General features: G+C 38.2%; 1 long non-coding RNA gene across 2 annotated transcripts in view; it reads right to left on the bottom strand.

Moving 5' to 3' along the window:
- Window positions 1-20,399, bottom strand: part of LOC123849247 (uncharacterized) — a 73,578-nt gene that overhangs the window by 52,730 nt on the left and 449 nt on the right. Inside the window, exons 2-3 of one of the 2 annotated variants that reach the window (XR_010406241.1) lie at window positions 19,891-20,042; window positions 4,995-5,106 (exon numbers count right to left, since the gene is read on the bottom strand). This is a non-coding gene — a long non-coding RNA (uncharacterized LOC123849247). Of the gene's footprint in view, window positions 1-4,994; window positions 5,107-19,890; window positions 20,282-20,399 lie in introns of those variants that run through there. The other variant, XR_006792018.3, reaches the window with a different exon arrangement.

Below are 20,399 nucleotides of genomic sequence, written 5' to 3'. Positions count from 1 at the left end.
ACAGGATACAAAATCAATGTACAGAAATCTGTTGCATTTCTATACACCAATAATGAAGCAGCAAAAAGAGAAATTAAGAAAGCAATCCCATTTACAAATGCACCAAAAATAATAAGACACCTAGTAATAAACCTAACCAAAGAGGTAAAAGACCTGTACTCTAAAAATTATACAACACTGATGAAAGAAATTCAAGACAACAAAGAAATGGAAAGACATTCGATGCTCACGGATTGGAAGAACAAATATTGTTAAAATGTCTATACTAGGGGGCACCTGGGTGGCTCAGTCATTAAGCATCTGCCTTCGGCTCAGGTCATGATCCCAGAGTCCTGGGATCGAGCCCAACATCGGGCTCCCTGCTCGGCGGGAAGCCTGCTTCTCCCTCTCCCACTCCCCCTGCTTGTGTTCCCTCTCTCGTTGTCTCTCTCTCTCTGTCAATTAAATAAATAAAATCTTTTTTAAAAAAAGTCTATATACTAGGGGGTGCCTGGGGGGGCTCAGTCAATAGAGCATGTGACCCTTGATCTTGGGGTCATGAGTTAAAGCCCCACGTTGGGCATAGAGTGTACTTAAAAAAGAAAATGTTTAGGGGCGCCTGGCTTGGTTAAGCATTTGCATTCAGCTCAGGTCATGATCCCGGGGTCCTGGGATCGAGCCCCACATTGGTCTCCCTGCTCCGCGAGGAGTCTGCTTCTCCCTCTCCTTCTGCCCCTCCCTCCCCCACTTATGGTCTCCCTCTCTCAAATAAATAAATAAAATCTTTTTTTTTTTAATGTTTGTTAAGGAGGGCACATGATATAATGAGCACTATACTGATGTATATAAGACTGATGAATCACTGAACTCTACCTCTAAAACTAATAATACATTATATGTTAACTAATTGAATTTAAATTAAAAAATTAAAGTACAAAAAATGTCTATACTACCCAAAGCAATCCACACATTTAATGCAATCCCTATCAAAATACCAACAGCAATTTTTACAAAACTAGAACAAACAATCCTAAAATTTGTATGGAACCACAAAAAACTCTGATAGCCAAAGCAATCTTTTTTTTTAAGATTATTTATTTATTTATTTATTTGACAGACAGAGAGAGAGCACAAGCAGGGGGGAGAGGCAGAGGCAGAGGGAGAAGCAGGCTCCCCGCTGAGCAGGGAGCCCAACGCATGGCTCGATCCCAGGACCTGGAGATCATGACTTGAGATGAAGGCAGACACTTAACCGATTGAGTCACCCAGGCACCCCTAGCCAAAGCAATCTTAAAAAAGCAAAGCAAAGGAGTGCCTGGCTGCTTTAGTCAGTAGAGCATATGACTCTTGATCTCAGGGTGTGGGTTCAAGCCCCATGTTGGGTGTAGAGACTACTGAGAAAAAAAAAAAGTAAAATCTTGGGGCACCTGGGTGGCTCAGTCAGTTAAGTGTCTGGCTCTTGATTTTGGCTCAGGTCATGATTTCAAGGTTGTGAGATTGAGCCCTGCCTCGGGCTCCTTGCTGAGCATGGAACCTGCTTAAGAGCCTCACTCTCCCTCCCCTCCTTCCCCCCTCCCCCTCCCTCTCTAAAAAAAAAAAGGAAAAACAAAAAGAAGAAGAAAAAGAAAAAACAAAGCTAGAGGCATCACAATTCCAGATTTCAAATTATATTACAAAGCTATAGTCATCAAAACAGTATGGTACTGGCACAAAAACAGACACAAAATCAATGGAACAGAATAGAAAACCCAGAAATAAACCCATACTTTTATGGTCAATTAATTTATGACAAAGTAAGCAAGAACATACAATGGGGAAAAGACAATCTCTTCATGAAATGGTGTTGGGAAAATTGGACAGCAACATGCAAAAGAACGAAACTGGACCACTGTCTTATACCATACACAAAAATAAATTCAAAATGGATTAAATACATAAATGTGGGACCTGAAACCATAAAAATCCTAGAAGAGAACATAGACAGTAACATCTCTGACATTAGCCACAACACCTTTTTTTCTAGGTATGTCTCTTGAGGCAAGGGAAACAAAAGGGAAACTCAACTATTGGGACTGCATCAAAATAAAAAGGTTCTCTACAGCGAAGGAGACAATCAACAAAACTAAAAGAAAACCTATGGAATGGAAGAAGATATTTGCAAATGATGTATCCAATAAAGGGTTAGTATCCAAAATATATAAAGAACTGATACAACTCAACACCCCAAAAAACAAATAATCCAATTAAAAAATGGGCAGAGGACGTGAACAGACATTTTTTTCCAAAGAAGACATACAGACAGTCAACAAGCACATGAAAAGATGCTCAACATCACTCATCATTAGGGAAATGCAAATCAAAAGTACAGTGAGATATCACCTCACACCTATCAGAATGGCTAAAATCAACAACACCAGAAATAACAGGTATTGGGGAGGATGTGGAGAAAAAGGAACCCTTGGGTACCATAGGTGGGAATGCAAACTTGTGTAGCCACTGTGGAAAACAGTATGAAGGTTCCTCAAAACTTAAAAATAAAACTGCCCTACTGACCCAGCAATTGCACTACTGGGCATTTACCCAAAAAATACAAAAACACTAATTCAAAGGGATACATGCACTCCTATGTTTATAGCAGCATTATTTACAATAGTCAAATTATGGAAGCAACCCAAATGTCCATCGTTTGATGAATGGATAAAGAAGATATGGTATATATATACAACACAATATTATTCAGCCATAAAAAGAATGAAATCTTGGATGGAGCTAGAGAGTATAATACTAAGCAAAATAAGACAGTCAGAGAAAGACAACTACCATGTGATTTCAGTCATGTGAAATTTAAGAAACAAAACAAATGAGCAAAGGGGAAAAAAACAGAGACAAACCAGGAAACAGACCCTTAACTATCAAGAACAAACTGATGGCTACCAGAGGGGAGGTGGGTGGAGGGAGGAATGGATAAATAGGTGATGGGGTTAAGGAATACACTTGTTGTGATGACCACTGGGTAATGTATGTAATTGTTGAATCATCATACTGTACATCTGAAATTAATACAACACTGTATGTTAACTAACTGGAATTAAAATAAAAACTTTAATAAAATAAAAAAGTAAAATAACCAGAGAAATATCTCACATTGAAACTCTTAAAATAAATTTAGTCAATTTAAATCATACAACAGAAACTTAAATAAAGAAACATGGTAGATAAGACTAATAAAGTTAAAATAACTCAGCAGGAATTGAAAAGAGGACAAAAAAATTATATTCCCAAAGTTATGACAGCTTTCAATTCTGATATTATGGCAATCATACCTGTGCTTGATATTGCATATACAATGTACTATACGTGCTTATACCCCTGGAACCTTATAAAAACGGCTTATAGGGGCACCTGGGTGGCTCAGTTGGTTAAGTGTCTGCCTTCGGCTCAGGTCATGATCCCAGGGTCCTGGGATCGAGCCCCTAGTCAGGCTCCCTGTTCGGCCGGGAGCTTGCTTCTACCTCTGCCTCTGCCACTCCCCCTGCTTGTTCTTTCTCTCATGCACTCTCCCTCTCTCAAATAAATAAATAAAATCTTAAAATAAAACATGGCTTATAGATGGAAATACAATTCTCAAGGAAGTTTAACTGAATGGGTTAAAAAGCTTAATTTGTTGTCATTTGGCAATTGGATATAGCATATTAAGGAGTTCTTTATTATGGTTTTGCTATGAATATTAGGAATATGGTTGCTTAAATTGGTCATTAAACAATGGTGTAAAAGAATGTGCAGCAAAGGAAGAATGCTCCCCCAAAATGACTGCATGTGATTAAGGTTGTAAGTGATGTAGAATCAGAGGGTGGATAGACATTTTTGTGAACTTAGCTTTGTACAGGGCATTAGGGCCTTAAGATTAAGTAGTGTGTGAGTGAGTTGAAATTACAAATTGGATTGTTGTGTATTGTTATGATATGATTTCAAATCCACTTGTTTATGATAAAGACAAAGTTTTTAGAAATAAAGTTGTTTTGATATAAGAATGAAGTAATTTGGGGCACCTGGGTGGCTCAGTCATTAAGCGTCTGCCTTCGGCTCAGGTCATGATCCCGCGGTCCTGGGATAGAGCCCCGCATCGGGCTCCCTGCTCCACAGGAAGCCTGCTTCTCCCTCTCCCACTCCCCCTGCTTGTGTTCCCTCTCTTCGCTGTGTCTCTGTCAAATAAATAAAATCTTAAAAAAAAAAAAAGAATGAAGTAATTTGTGTTAGGGTGTTGTCCTGTCATCTGTTCTCACCGTTAAGAACTCAATAGCTCAGCTGCTGGGGGTTCCACTGGGGGCATATCAATAAAAACATAATATAAGGAAGCAAGTATGGCAGGAGGAAATTTTGAGAGTAAATACTACATTTATGAGGACAATTCAAGTGTTTGGTCTTGGAGAGGCAACATTTTGCTGATCTAAAATAGCTCTCTGAAGACCTTGTGGCAATTAGCGCCTGTTCTTGGTAAAAGTGAATCTTCTACAAGCAGTGGTGAAAGTTGTACAGCAGCTTTGAGATAAAAATCCTCTTGCCCAACACAATAGTGCCATTAATCCCTAGCAAAGCACTCTAGCAACAGGGACCTTTACTTTTTCACTGGTGGGTGGGCCTCGCCTTTCAGCTGGCTAAGCAGTCTCTCCTGAGTACCAACTCCTAAAAAGGTACACCTCAGCTAAGTTTGATCTTTATTCCTTTCACTTCTCCCTTTCTAGAACGGTAGCGTGATTAATCTATCACAAATTTAGATTATATTATTTCTTTATTGGCTTATGAAGAGACATTATCCTGTATGCTACTGGCTTATAAAATTCTCACAGTGAACCTCTTCTAAACAAATTATTATCAAAGACAAACTCAGTCTCTGAATATTAATTTGCTTTCCAAAACAAATAATACGTATTACCAAAGTCCGTATACCCAAGGAACTAGTTCCACAAGTATTTTTTCCTGCTAATCTAAATTTAGATAAAGAAAAGGACGCTTACCACTCTTGATTCAGTTATACCTTCAGGCGAAGACCCAGTAGATTAACGTCGTAAGAACTGATAACTTATGCCAACTTGTCAGAAGTCCCAGAACCTCACAGCTGCAGCAGCCCTAGGGAGAGCAATGTCCATCCAGTTAGAATTTATCCGGCCGTTCCCAACAACTGTTGGGGAGTAAAAATTTCCTCCATTCTTCAAGATTCTTCTGGCTGGTCAAAGGATTAAACTAACATGAGACAGATTAACAGACGAAAATCAAAACTATGTACCTACAAGGAATCCACATAAACAGAGTTTCCAAACACAGTCAGGCAAAATGAAGTATATATTTCATTCTGGACTAAGGAGAAACAGGTATGGGTTAGTAATTTCAAAGGAAAAGAAAGCAATTCACAGGAGATGAAAAAGAGTAAATCCTAGGGTGCCTGGGAGGCTCAGTCGTTAAGCGTCTGCCTTCGGCTCAGGTCATGATCCCAGAGTCCTGGGATCGAGCCGCGCATCGGGCTCCCTGCTCAGCGGGAAGCCTGCTTCTCCCTCTCCCACTCCCCCTGCTTGTGTTCCCTCTCTCGCTGTGCCTCTCTCTGTCAAATAAATAAATAACATCTTCAAAAAAAAGAAAAAGAGTAAATCCTTATGAAAGAAATGGTTGCTGGGCCATACAGAAACAATTGGACATGACAGGACTTTAAACAAACAGGCCTTGCCAAATTCCTCCCTGTCTATCAAACTTAGTTCGTATTATACTGTAGTTACCTATGGTGACATCCCTCTCTTGGAGCAGGTCTTCTACCTAAATTCCTTTAGGCAGTTAAAAGGAAGATCAAAGGTTCTTCCTGAGTTTTATATTTCATAGAAACAATCAGACAGGGGCACCTGGGTGGCTCAGTCGGTTAAGCGTCTGCCTTCGGCTCAGGTCATAATCCCAGGGTCCTGGGATCAAGCCCCGCATTGGGCTCCCTGCTCAGTGGGGTAGCCTGCTTCTCTCTCTCTCCCTCTGCCGCTCCCCCTGCTTGTGAGCATGCATGCTCTCTCTCTCACTCTCTCTGTCAAATAAATAAATAAAATCTTAAAAAAAAATAATCACACTATAATAATTTACATGCCAAAAATACATTTTGAGGTGGCAAATTTTGAATCCTTATATTTACAAGATCAAACAAATAGAAATATATAGCCCAACTAATATCAAAAAGGCAAGAAATAACAAGTGTTTGTGAGGATGTGGAGAAAAGGAAACCCTCATATTTTGTTCACGGAAATGTAAATTGATGCAACCACTGTGAAAAACAGTATGGAGATTCCTCAAAAAATTAAAAATACAAATACCATATAATCCAATAATTCCACTAGTGGGTATTTACCCAAAGAAAACAAAAACACTAACTAGAAAAGATATATGTACCCCTATGTGTTTTGCAGCACTATTTGTAATAGCCAAGATATGGAAACAACCCAATTGCCCATCCATATATAAATGGATGAAGATGTGGTGTATATATATATGCAATGGAATAGTACTCAGCCATGAGAAAGAATGAAATCTTGACATTTACAATGACATGGATGGACCTAGAGGGTAACATTATGTTAAGTGAAATAAGTCACATAGAAAGACACATACCATGTGATTTCATTATATGTGGAATATAAAAAAACAACTGAACAAACAAAAGGAATAAACTCATAAATACAGAGAACACATTGGTGGTTGCTGGAGGGGAAGGTGAGGGAATGGTCAAAATACATAAAATCAATCAGTCACAGGGATGAAAAGTACAGCATAGGGAATATAGTCAATCATACTGTAATAACGTATGGTGACAACACTTATCAAAGTAAGCAATGAATAATGTATAGAATTGTTGAATCACTACATTGTACACCTGATACTAATATAACATTGTATGTCAACTGTACTTCCATAACAGATTTTTAAAAAGAAAAAAATGAAATCCATGACCTGAGTTAAATCTGAGTTACAGATTTAAAACAAACATATTTTTGGATAAGTACTGTAAGGGCAGAAAAATTTCCCTTCTTCCCTTCTAGGTTTTTCAGCTGCTCTAATAATTAAATTGACATAACACAGATTAACAGAAGAAAAACAAGTAAGAGGGACGCCTGGGTGGCTCAGTCGTTAAGCATCTGCCTTCGGCTCAGGTCATGATCCCAGGGTCTTGGGATAGAGCCCTGCATCGGGCTCTCTGCTCAGCGGGAAGCCTGCTTTTCCCTCTCCCACACCCCCTGCTTGTGTTCCCTCTCTCACTGTCTCTCTCTGTCAAATAAATAAATAAATAAAATCTTAAAAAAAAATACGAAAGTTCTTCCTTTGTCTGCTGGGCCCCAAGTCTTCAGCTCCAAATGATCCACACTCCAAAGTGACACAGACTGAGGTGGGTTATTCTCCCCCTCAACAAAAAAGCTTACCTTAGAAAGCCTTGCAGTGTGGGAGAGAACTGAATAGTTTATAAAAGTAAGAGTACAAAAATTGCAGACAACCAAGCTGAGGACCAGCCGGACCCCCCAGCCCAAATGCAGCAACGTGGCTCAGCCACAACAAGAAGGTGCATGAAGCCCACACCAGGGACAGCTCTGGAGTATATTGATTCTGGTGACCAGGAGGGATTACACTAAAGGGCATCACAAGATGTCTTCCACATAAGGCCAGTACTTCCAAGAGCAGGAGACATAGATAGCTGACTTAGTTAATACACAGAAACAAACACAAAGAGTAAGACAAAATGAGACAGAAGAATATATTCTGAAAGAAAGAGTATTTAAAAAATCACAGAAAAAGACCTAAGTGAAACAAAGATAAGCAATCTACCTGACAAAAGAGTTCAAAGTAATGGTCATAAAGACACTCACTGGATTTGAGAGAACATGGATGAACTCAGTGAGAAATATAACAAAGAGATAGAAAATATATAAAAGAACCAATCAGGGCTAAAGAATGCAATAACTGAAGTGAAAAATATACTATAGAGGGAATAAGCAAATTAGAGGATGCAGAAGAATGGATCAGCAAGCTGGAAGACTGGGTAATAGAAAGCAACCATGTGGAGCAGCAAGAAAAAACAATTTTTAAAAATGAGAATAGGCTAGGGACCCTGGGTGGCTCAGTCGGTTAGGCATCTGCCTTCGACTCGAGTTGTGATTCCAGGGTCCTGGGATCAGGCCCTGCATCAGGCTCCCTGCTCGGCCAGGAGCCTGCTTCTTCCTCTCCCTCTGCCACTTCCCCTGCTTGTGCTTTCCTGCTCTTTCTCTCTGTCAAATAAATAAATAAAATCTTTTTAAAAAATGAGAATAGGTCAAGATACCTTTGTGACAACATCAAGCATAATAACATTTCCATAACGGGGGTCCCAGAAAGGGAAAAGAGGGAAAAGCAGAAAACTAACTTGAAGAAATAATACCTGAAAACTTCCCTTAATCTGGGGAAGAAAAGAGACATCAAGGTTCAGGAGGCATAGACAGCCCCAAAGAAGATGAACTCAAGATGGTCCACACCAAGAAACACAATTATTAAAATGTCAAAAATTAAAGATAAAGAGAGCATCTCAAAGCCGCAAGAGAAAAGCAGTTATGTGCAAGGTAAAAACAATAAGGCTACCAGCTAATTTTTCAGCAAAAACTGCAAGCCAACAGAGAATGGCATGATATATTCAAAGTGCTGAAAGGAAAAAAATCTACCACCAAAAACACTCTACTGGCAAGGTTATTCAGAATTAAAGGAGAAAGAAAGAGTCTCACAAACAAACAAAACTTTAAACAGTTCATCACCACTAAACCAACTATACAAGAAATGTTAAATGGACATATTTAAGAAGAAAACACAAGGCCATAACTAGAAGTAAGAAAAAGCAAACACACTGGTAAAAGCAAACACACAGTAAAGATATGAGTTCCATCATTTATTTAGGTAGTATGAAGGATAAAAAAAATAAAAGTAGTAAAATCAATTATATCTAAAAACTTAAGTCAAGGAATACACAAAATAAAAACAAAATATGACATCATTCACATAAAACATGCAAGGGGGAGTACAAATGTAGTGCTTTTGGTATGTGTTAAGGGTTAGCTTGGTGGTGGGTATTGAGGAGGGCACATTCTGCATGGAGCACTGGATGTTATGCACAAACAATGAATCATGGAACACTTCATCTAAAACTAATGATGTAATGTATGGGGATTAACATAAGAATAAAAAAATAAATTAATTAAAAAAAAAAACTTAAGTGACCACCAACTTAATACACATTGCTACATACATAGAAAGTTATAAATGAACATCATGGTAATCACAAACCAAAAACGTGTAATAGATACACAATTAAGACAAAGGAATCTAAGCATAATACTAAAGAAAGTCATAAAGCATCAAGGGAACAGAGCAAGAATAAAAAGAAAAGACAACTATAAAAACAATGATCAAAAAAGCATACATATCAATCAATTACTCTAAGTGTAAATGAAGTAAATGCTCCAATCAAAACACATATGGTGAAAAAAAAGACAGGGTGACTGAATTGATTAAAAAAAAAATGACCCGGGGCACCTGGGTGGCTCAGTCCTTAAGCGTCTGCCTTCGGCTCAGGTCATGATCCCAGGGTCCTGGGATCGAGCCCGACATCGGGCTCCTTGCCCCGCGGGAAGCCTGCTTCTCCCTCTCCCACTCCCCCTGCTTGTGTTCTCTCTCTCGCTGTGTCTCTCTCTCTCAAATAAATAAATAAAATCTTAAAATATATATATATAAATACATATAAAAACATACATACATAAAAGAAGTGGTGTATATACACAATGTAATATTACTCAGACATGAAAAAGAATGAAATCTTGCCATTTTGCAACAATATGGATGGATCTAGAGGGTATAATGCTAAATGAACTAAATCATTAAGAGAAAGACAAATACCATATGATTTCATTCATATGTGGAATTTAAGAAACAAAACAAACGAACAAGGAGGGCGCCTGGGTGGCTCAGTCGTTAAGCATCTGCCTTCGGCTCAGGTCATGATTCCAGGGTCCTGGGATCGAGCCCCGCATCGGGCTCCCTGCTTGGCCAGGAGCCTGCTTCTCCCTCTCCCATTCCCCCTGCTTGTGTTCCCTCTCTAGCTGTCTCTTTCTCTGTCAAATAAATAAAATAAAATCTTAAAAAAAAAAACACACACAAACACAAACAAACAAGGAAAAACAGAGACAATCCAAAAAACACTCTTACCTATACAGAACGAACTGATGGTTACCAGAGGGGAGGTGGAGGGGGGATGGGTGAAACAGGGGAAAGGGATTAAGAGTAGACTTATCATGAAGAGCACTGAGTAATATATAGAATTGTTGGATCACTAATTATACACCTGAAACTATACTGGAATTTAAATAAATAAATAAATAAATAAATAAATAAATAAATAAATAAAAGACTGTATGTAATAAGTGAGAAAGGCATTACATAATGATAAAGGTATAAATCCAACAGAAAGAACATTTGTAAATATCTATACACCTAATATAGGAGCACCTAATTATATAAAGCAAATATTAACAGACATAAAGGGAGAAACAGACAGCCAACAATAATAGAAGACTTTAATACCCCACTTACATCAATGGATAGATCATCAAGACAGATAATTGATAATGAAACAGTGACTTTCAATGACACATAAGGCAAGATGGACTTAACAGAGATATACTGAACAATCCATTCAAAAACAGCAGAATTCACATTCTTTTCAAGTGTACATGGAATATTCTCCAGGACAGATATCGTTTGAGGCCACAAACAATTTCAGTAAATTTTAGAAGACTGAAATCAAAGCAAGCATCTTTTCTGCCCACATTATGAAACTACAAATCAGTTACCAAAAAAAAAAATAACTAGAAAACCAAAAAACACGTGGAAGCTAAACAACATACTACTAAACAACAAATAGGTCAGGGAACTTGGGTGCCTCAGATGACTTAAGCATCTGCCAGGGTCCTGGGATCGAGCCCCGCATTGGGCTCCCTGCTCCATGGGGGGCCTGCTTCTCCCTCTCCCTCTGCTGCTCCCCCTGCTTGTGCTCTCTCTCTCTCTCTCTGTCAAATAAAATCTTTAAAAAATAGGTAAATGAAGAAATCAAGGAGGAAATATAAAAAATAACTGGACACAAATGAAACTGAAAACATGACATTTCAAAATCTATGGGATGGAGCAAAGTGGTTCTAAGAGGAAAGATTATGGCAATACAGGCCTACCTCAAGAAACAAGAAAAATCTCAGTCTAATCTTATACCTAAAGGAGCTAGTAAAAGAAGAAAACATGAAGCCCAAATTTAGCAGAATGAATGAAATAATAAAGAGTGGAAATAAATGAAATAGAGACGAAAAACATGATATTAAATAGATCAGAAATTAGGAACTGATGCTTTGAAAAGATTAAGAAAATTGATAAACCTTTAGCCAGTCTCATCAAGAAAAAAGAAGAGGGCTCAAATACATAAAATCAGAAATGAAAAAGAAGGGGCGCCTGGGTGGCTCAGTCCGTTAAATGTCTGCTTTTGGCTCTGGTCATGATCCCAGGGTCCTGGGATCGAGCCCTGCATCGGGCTCCCTGCTTGGCAGGAAGCCTGCTTCTCCCTCTCCCACTCCCCCTGCTTGTGTTCCCTCTCTCGCTGTGTCTCTCTCTGTCAAATAAATAAATAAAATCTTAAAAAAAAAAAATTAAAAAAAAGAAGTTACAACTAATAACACAGAAATACAAAAGATTATGAGTCCGAGAATCAACCAAAAAGAAATAGAAAATCTTAACATACCAATTAGTATAATGGAATTGAATCGGTAGTCAAAAAACTCCCAACAAGGGACGCCTGGGTGGCTCAGTAGGTTAAGCATCTGCCTTTGGCTTAGGTCATGATCCCAGGGTTCTGGGATCAAGCCCCGAGTCAGGCTCCCTGCTTGGCAGGGAGTCTGCTTCTCCCTCTGCTCCTCCCCCCTGCTCGTTCTCTCTCTCTCTCAAATAAATAAAATCTTTTTCTTACAAGATCTATAAAGAACTTCTCAAACTTAACACCCAAAAAACAAATAATCAAGTCAAAAAATGGACAGAAGACATGAAAAGATACTTCTCTGAAGAAGACATACAAATGGGTAACAAACACATGAAAAAATGTTCATCATCATTAGCCATCAGGAAAATTCAAATCAAAACCACATTGAGATACCACCTTACACCAGTTAGAATGGCAAAAATGGACAGGGAAAGAAACAACAAATGTTGGAGAGGTTGTGGAGAAAGGGGAACCCTCTTACACTGTTGGTGGGAATGTAAGTTGGTACAGCCACTTTGGAAAACAGTGTGGAGGTGCCTCAAAAAATTAAAAATAGAGCTACCCTATGACCCAGCAATTGCACTCCTGGGTATTTACCCCAAAGACACAGATGTAGTGAAAAGAAGGGCCATATGCACCCCAATGTTCATAGCGGCAATGTCCGCAATAGCCAAACTGTGGAAAGAGCCGAGATGCCCTTCAACAGATGAATGGATAAAGAAGATGTGGTTCATACATACAATGGAATATTACTCAGCCATCAGAAAGGATGAATACCCAATTTTTACATCAACATGGATGGGACTGGAGATTATGCTAAGTGAAATAAGTCAAGCAGAGAAAGTCAATTATCATATGGTTTCACTTCTTTGTGGAATATAAGGAAGAGCATGGAGGACATTAGGAGAAGGAAGGGAAAAATGAAGGGGGGAAATCGGAGGGAGAGATGAACCATGAGAGACTATGGACTCTGAGAAACAAACAGGGTTTTAGAGGGGAGGGGGAGGGGGGATGGGTTAGCCCGGTGATGGGTATTAAGGAGGGCACGTACTGCATGGAGCACTGGGTGTTATACGAAAACAACGGATCGTGGATCACCACATCAAAAACTAATGATGTATTGTATGGTGACTAACATAACATAATAAAATTTTTTAAAAAATCAAATAAATAAAATCTTAAAAAAAAACCTCCCAACAAACAAGTCCAGGACCAGGGGCACCTGACTGGTTCAGTCAGTACAGCACATGTCTCTGGATCTCGGGTTAGTGAGTTCAAGCCCCATGTTGTGTGTGGAACCTACTTAAAATAATAAATAAATAAATAAATAATTGATTAATTAATTAATAATAAAACCCCATAAATCCAGGACCAGATAGCTTCACAGCTGAATTCTACCAAACATTTATTTTATTTTTTTTGCAAAGAATATAACTTTATTAGAAATTCTGACATTTTAAAATAGGGCGCCTGGGTGGCTCAGCTGGTTAAGCGACTGCCTTCGGCTCAGGTCATGATCCTGGAGTCCCTGGATCGAGTCCCGCATCGGGCTCTCTGCTCGGCAGGGAGCCCGCTTCTCCCTCTGACCCTCCTCCCTCTCATGCTCTCTGTCTCTCATTCTCTCTGTCTCAAATAAATAAATAAAATCTTTAAAAAAAATAAATAAAATAAAAATAAAATAAAATTATTACATCTTTAACAAAATATACTCAATGGAATATAAATACCATAGTAATTAGAAACCTACAATCAGGGGCGCCTGGGTGGCTCAGTTGGTTAAGCGACTGCCTTCGGCTCAGGTCATGATCCTGGAGTCCCCGGATCGAGTCCCGCATCGGGCTCCCTGCTCAGCAGGGAGTCTGCTTCTCCCTCTCCCGCTCCCCCACCTTGTGCTCTCTCTCTCTCACTCTCTCTCTCAAATAAATAAATAAAATCTTAAAAAAAAAAAAAAGAAACCTACAATCATCCATTAAAAAATATACAAACTATTCTCCAAAAATGTTCTATCAACAGTATAGGAAAGTGTTCTTTCTCCAATATGCTGACACTGAATATTATTAATTTTCAAAAATTTCGCCAATCTGATGGGTGATCTGTTTTCCTTTGCATTTACCTGATGAATACTGAAACTACATATAGTTTCAAATGTTTATTGGCTCTTTTTGTTTCTTCAGTGTAATTTCTATTCATATATTTTGCCCACTCTTTTGTTAGGTTGTCTTTTTCCTATCAATTTGTAGAATTCTTTGTATATTGGGAATGTAAATTTTTTTTTATTATGTCGGTTGCAAATATTTTCCTAGTGATTTGTTTTAAATTTTTATTTATGAAGGCAACACTTTATTTTTTAAAGGATTTATTTATTTAAGTAATCTCTACACCCAATGTAGGGCTCAAACTAATGATTCTGATATCAACAGTTGCACACTCCTCCAACTGAGCCAATCAGGCACCCCTGAAGGAAATACTTTAAATTCTACCAAACATTTAAAGAAGAATTAATACCTATCCTTCTTGAACTATTCCAAAAATATAGAAGAGGAAAAATATGCTTCCAAATTGATTTTACAAGGCTAGCATTACCCTAATACCAAAATCAGACAAAGACACTGCAATAAAAGAAAATTACAAGTCAATAACCCTGATGAATATACATGCAAAAATCCTCAACAAGGGGTGCCTGGGTGGCTCAGTCATTAAGCGTCTGCCTTCAGCTCAGGTCATGATCCCAGGGTCCTGGGATCAAGCCCCGCATCGGGCTCCCTGCTCAGCGGGAAGCCTGCTTCTCCCTCTTCCACTCCCCCTGCTTGTGTTCCCTCTCTGTGTCTCTCTCCGTCAAATAAATAAATAAAATCTTAAAAAAAAAATCCTCGGGCGCCTGGGTGGCTCAGTTGGTTAAGCGACTGCCTTCAGCTCAGGTCATGATCCCAGGGTCCTGGGATCGAGTCCTACACTGGGCTCCCGGCTCAGCAGGGAGCCTGCTTCTCCCTCTGACCCTCTCCTCTCTCATGCTGTTTCTCTCTCGCTCACTCTCTAATAAATAAATAAAATCTTTAAAAAAAAATCCTCAACAAAATATTGCAAAATGATTTCAACAGTACATTAAAAAGACCATTCATCATGATCCAGTGGTATTTATTCCAGGGATGCAAGGATGATTCAGTATCTCCAAATCAATCATTGAGATGCACCACATTAAGTAATGAAAGATAAAAATCGTGTGATCATCTCAACAGATGCAGAAAAAACATTTCACAAAATTCGGCATCCATTCATGAGAAGCACTCTCAACAAAGTAGATATAGAAGGAACATACCTCAACACAATAAAGGCCATACATGAAAAACAACAAACATCGTACTCAATGTTAAAAAGCTGAGAGGTTTTCTTCTAAGATCAGGAAGGCAAGGGTTCTTTTATTTCAGTACAGTACTGTAAGTACTAACCACAGAAATCAGACAAGAAGAATACATAAATGGCATCCAAATTGGTAAGGAAGAAGTAAAACTGTCACTATTTGCAGATGACATAATACTATATACTACATAGTATACTGTATATAAAAAACCCTAAAGACCACCAAAAAAACTACTAGAATTAATAAATTCAGTAAACATGTAAGATATAAAAAGCAATTACAGAAATCTGTTGTGTTTCTACACAACAATGACAAAATATCAGAAAGAAAATTAGGAAAACAATCCCATTTACAATTGCACTGGAAAAAAACTGTTTAGGAATAAATTTAACCAAGGTGAAAGACCTGTATCTGAAAACAATAAATGACTGATAAAAAATGGAACAGAACATAAGTAAATGGTAAGATATACCCTCCTCATTGTTAGAAGAATTAATATTGTTAAAATGTCCACACTACTCAAACCAATCTACAAATTCAATGCAATGACTATCAAAATACCAACAGTATTTTTTACAGAATTAGAACAAATGATCCGAAAATTTGTATGGAACTACGAAAGACCCCGAATAGACAAAGCGATCCTGAAAAAGAAGAACAAAACTGGAAATATCACAATCCCAGATTTCAAATTATATTACAATGTTATACAAATCAAAATAGCACATTTGTCCAAAAAACACATATAGACGGTCAATACACATTAAAAGATGCTTAATATCACTAGTTATCAGGGAAATGGAAATCAAAACAACATGATACCACCTCACACGAGTCAGAATGGCTAAAATCAAAGTCAAGAAATAACCTTTGGTGAAGATGTAGAGAAAAGGAAATCCATGTGCACTGTTTGTGGAAATGGAAATTGGTGCAACCACTGTGGAAAACACTATGAAAGCTCCTCAAAAAATTAAATATAGAAAATACATATGATCAAGTAATTCCATTACTGGGTATATATGCAAAGAATGCAAAAACACTAATTCAAGAAGATATATGCACCCCTATGTTTATTGCAAGATTATTTACAAAGCCCAGACATCAAAGCAACCTGTGTCCATTGACAGATGAATTAAAAAGATGTGAAATATACATGCAATGGAATATTACTCAGCCATAAAAAGGAATGAAATCATCCCATTCACAAAAACATGGATCGACCTAGAGGGTATTATGCTGCATAAGATAAATCAGATGGAGAAAGACAAATATCATATGACTTCACCTGTATGTGGATTCTAAAAAACAAAACAAATTCATAAACAAAAAAAAAAACAGAAACAGTCTCATAAACACAGAGAACAAACTGGTGGTTGCCAGAGGAAAGGGGGTAAGGGATGGAATAGGCAAAATAGGTGAAGGGAATTAAGAGTAACAAACCACCACTTATAAAATAAATGTCACAAGCGTGCCTGGGTAGCTCAGTGGGTTAAGAGCCGGACTCTTGGGTTTTGGCTCAGGTCATGGGTTGTGAGATCGAGCCCTGAACCCCACAATGTGCTCTACACTCAGCAGGGAGTCTGCTTAAAGATTCTCTCCCTCTGCCCCTCCCCCCCACTCTCGCTGTCTTAAATAAATAAATCCTAAAAAAAAATAAATAAAATAAAATAAATGTAGCAGAGGTGAAAGGTATAACATAGAAAATATAGTCAATAATATTATAATGTTGTATGGTGACAGATGGTAACCGCACGTATGATGAACGTTGCATAATGCATTATGTAGAGAATTCTCCAATCACTAAATTGTATATGTGAAACTAGTAACATTATATGTCAACTATTTCAAACTAAGCAAAATGTAAAAAAAAAAATTTTAATAAAAAAATCGAAGATGAAACATAAATAGAAAGATATATATAAAGATATATACATATATAAAGATATATACATATATAAAGATATATATATACATATTATGATCATAGATTGGAAGAATGAATATTGTTAAAATGTCTATAATACACAAAGCAACCCACAGGTTTAATGCCATTCATATGAAAACACCTATACTGGGGTTTTTTTGTTGTTTTTCTGATAAGCTTTATTTTAATTCCCGTATAGTTAACATACAGTGTTATATTAGTTTCAGGGGTACAATATAGTAACTCAACAATTCCATACATCACCCAGTGCTCATCGAGACAAATGCACCCCTTAATCCCCATCACCTTATTTCACCCATCCCTCCACCCATCTACCCTCTGGTAACCATCAGTTCGTTCTTTATACTTAAGAGTCTGTTTCTTGGTTTGTCTCTCTCTCTCTCTTTTTTTCTTTGCTCATTTGTTTTGCTTCTTAAATTCCACATATGAGTGTATAGCATTATACTCCCTAACTCCATCCATGTCATTGTAAATGGATTCACAGAATTAGAACAAATAAACCTAAAAATTCCTTGGAACCACAAAAGAATCAGAATAGTCAAAGCAACCTTAAGAACAAATCTGGAGGTATCACACCACCAGATTTCAAACTATACTACAAAGCAATAGTAATCAAAGCAGAACGGTACTACAGGCAAAAACACAGGTACATGGATCAATAGAATGTAACAGCCAGGGGCGCCTGGGTGCCTCAGTCGGTTAAACGGCTGCCTTTGGCTCAGGTCATGATCCCAGAGTCCTGGGATCTAGCCCCACGACAGACTGCCTGCTCAGTGCGGAGTCTGCTTCTCCCTCTCCCTCTGCCCCTCTCCCCTGCTCATGCTCTCTCGAATGTGCACGTGTGCGCTCTTGCTCTCTCAAGTAAATAAATAAAATCTTAAAAAAAAAAAAACAGCCCAGAAATAAAACCAAGCTTATATGATCAATTAATCTATGACAAAGGGGACAAGAATATACAATGGGGAAAAAAACAGTCTCATCAATAAATGGTGCTAGGAAAATGAACAGCTACATGCAAAAGAATGAAACTGGACCACTTACTTGCACAATACACGGAAATAAACTGAAAATAAACAAAAGACCAAAATGTAAGAGGCGCCTGGGTGCTTCAAACAGTTAAGCATCTGACTCTTGATCTGAGCTCAAGTCTTGATCTCAGTGTCATTAGTTCAAGCCCCATGTTCGGCTCTAGGATGCGCATGGAGCCTACTTAAAAAATAATAATAATAATAAAATAAAATAAAATAACAAAATAAAGACCAAAATGTAAGATCTGAAACCATAAAGCTCCTAAAAGAAAACACAGAAAACTTACAGACATCAGCCATAACAATATTTTTCTGGATATGCCTCCTCAGGCATGGGAAATAAAAGCAAAAATAATTAAATGGGACTACATCAAACTAAAAAGCTTTTGCACAGCAATGGAAATGAGCAAAAAAACAAAAAGGCAACCTCCAGAATAGAGAAAAAAATTGTAAATCATGTATCTGATAAGAGGTTAATATTCAAAATTTATAATCAACGCATACAACTCAACACCAAAACAAAAATCAAATCAAAACAGGGCAGAGTACCTAAATAGACATTTTTCTTTAAAAAAAATTACATATGGCCAATGAACACATAAAAGATGCTCAACATCACTAAATACCAGGGAAATGCAAATCAAAACCCCAATATCACGTAACACCAGTCAGAATGCCCAGGGTCAAAAAGAGAAAAAATAAGTATTGCACAGGATGTGTAGAAAAGGGAACGCTTCTGAATGTTGGTGGGAAGGTAAGTTGATGCAGCCGCTATGAGAAACAAGTGTGGACATCCCTAAAAAACTAAAAATACAGGTATCATACAATACAGTAATTCTGGGTATTTACCCAAACAAAAACAAAAACACTAATATGAAAAAACATATTCATCCTAATGTTTACTCCAGCATTATATACAATAGCAAAGATACGGAATCAACTTATGCGTCCATCCATGGATGACTGGATAAAACAGATGTGGTATATATGCACAATAGAATATTTACTCAGCCATACTGAAGACTGAAACCTTAGAATTGGTGCTAATGTGGATGGACCCAGATGGTATTATGCTACAAGAAATGTCAGAGAAACACAAATATCATATTATTTCGCTAATAAGTGGAATCTAAAAATCAAATCAACACACAAAACAGAAACAGAATCAAAAAATGTAGAGAACAAACGAGGTTGCCCGAAAGGAGGAGGTGGGGGATGGGCAAAATAGCTGATGGCAATTAAGAGGTGCGAAATTGCAGTCAGAAAATAAATACGTCTCCGCAATGAAAAGTATAGCATAGGGAATATAATCAATGATGTAATAATAACTTTCTATCTGATGGTTAACTACAGGTCCTTGGTGAGCAATTCCAAATATATATAATTGTCGAATCACTACGCCGTACATTTGAAATTACGATAATATTTTAGGTAAAGTACATTTCTATTAATTTTTTTTACGTAAAAACCAAAAAATATACACACGAAAATTAAAATAAAATAATAACTTAAAAACAATGATAAAATAAGACAATATAAAATACACTGTAAAATATAATATACAATAAAAAAATGAATAAGGGAAAAATACAATATAAAACGAAAGAAAAACAAAACCCAAAATAAACAGTAAAATGAAATATAAAATAAAATGATAAAATTAAAAAAACCCAGCATCCCTCTAGCGTCTGACACTGTTAAATTACACAAATAAGAGAAATAGCACGATATCACTCAAGATACATACCAGAGGTGGTTTCAAAAATTGCTGTTTACAAGCAAACGTCCTGGAATCAGACGCGAAGATGGTGCGCGGAGAGCTCCTGAGAACACACCTTGAGAGGGAGATGCAGGACGGAGTCGAGGGCCCACAGCTAAGGGCTGAGGCCACCCAGGTCTCTGCGGGGAGGAAGGAGGTGAGTCAGAGCGGCGGCGACGCAGGAAGCCGGCAGCTTCGCGGGGCTGGGGGAGCTTCGAAGAAACGCTATGCTTCCCCCATCCCGAGGCGGCACCCCGGAACCACTGCTAGCACACGAGGGGGCCACCCGATCTCGGATCCGGGAGCTCGCCGACGCCGGGGCTCACAGAGCCCGCGGCGGCGCCACGACCCAAACCGGGGGGACCGGGGGAGACATTTTGGGTGCACCGGCAAAACTCGTCCCCAAGGCTGGGGTCGTCCTGGCAACAACAAGAGTGGTGTGTGCCAGTGTAAATAACCCGATCGGGCAACAGGTACACAGCCTCGGTTCCGCAGGA

Source organism: Mirounga angustirostris, unplaced genomic scaffold (assembly GCF_029215605.1).
Source record: "Mirounga angustirostris isolate CCGP_5_RB_7025 unplaced genomic scaffold, mMirAng1.0.hap1 SCAF_11, whole genome shotgun sequence".
NCBI classification, from domain to species: Eukaryota; Metazoa; Chordata; class Mammalia; order Carnivora; family Phocidae; genus Mirounga; species Mirounga angustirostris.
The sequence above is the reverse complement of the archived record's forward strand: the minus strand, read 5'-3'. Positions and strand labels throughout refer to the sequence as shown.